Here is a 1070-nt window from a genome sequence, read left to right on the forward strand (position 1 = left end):
TATTCTGCTCCCTGTCACACCTCAGCTTTCTGACCTCGTCCTTCAGTGCTATGTGTGCCTCTTTAAGTTCTCTCACCTCAGTCCGTAGAACAGCCAGCTCTCTCAGACAGCCGTCCATCTCCACCTTCTGCCCTCCGGGTCTTGTTAGGGGGGTGTTGTTGTGCTGGTCTGTTTTGTGGGTTTGTTCTGTCTGGATTGTGTGGATTAGTTCTCTGAGCTCCACCATGTCTCTCCAGCTCTGTGAATTTTTCCCTCTAAATGATGGAGGAGCAGTGCAGTTGTGGGACCTCGGTTTGTTCAGTGCTGGTGGCGGTGACTATCGTTGTCTGCAGGACATTTTGAAGAGGTGTGATCGGACTCACTCAGGATGGGGGAGACATCACAGGGAGAGAGCTTTTCCTGCTGTGCTCTCTCTTTGATCCGGAAAAAGTCCTGCTGGAACTGCGTGAGGAAGCCCTGCACCATTACTGTCCCAGACTAGTACACGTTGACAGAGGTTGTTTCAATTTCCTCAATGTCTAGTATTCTGAGTTTCCAACCTGGGCCAATACCCTCTCTTTTGACATAGGGGTAGTGTGCTCTTATAGCACCGTGCCATGCCAGGGGATGGTCTGTGTTAATATAGCACCGTGCCATGCCAGGGGATGGTCTGGGTTAATATAGCACCATGCCAGGGGGTGGTCTGTGTTAATATAGCACCGTGCCAGGGGATGGTCTGTGTTAATATAGCACCATGCCAGGGGATGGTCTGTGTTAATATAGCACCATGCCAGGGGATGGTCTGTGTTAATATAGCACCATGCCAGGGGATGGTCTGTGTTAATATAGCACCGTGCCATGCCAGGGGATAGTCTGTGTTAATATAGTACCATGCCAGGGGATGGTCTGTGTTAATATAGCACCGTGCCAGGGGATAGTCTGTGTTAATATAGCACCATGCCAGGGGATAGTCTGTGTTAATATAGCACCATGCCAGGGGATAGTCTGTGTTAATATAGCATCATGCCAGGGGATAGTCTGTGTTAATATAGCACCGTGCCATGCCAGGGGATGGTCTGTGTTAATATAGC

The sequence above is a fragment of the Oncorhynchus gorbuscha genome, unplaced genomic scaffold (assembly GCF_021184085.1).
Source record: "Oncorhynchus gorbuscha isolate QuinsamMale2020 ecotype Even-year unplaced genomic scaffold, OgorEven_v1.0 Un_scaffold_4368, whole genome shotgun sequence".
NCBI classification, from domain to species: domain Eukaryota; kingdom Metazoa; phylum Chordata; class Actinopteri; order Salmoniformes; family Salmonidae; genus Oncorhynchus; species Oncorhynchus gorbuscha.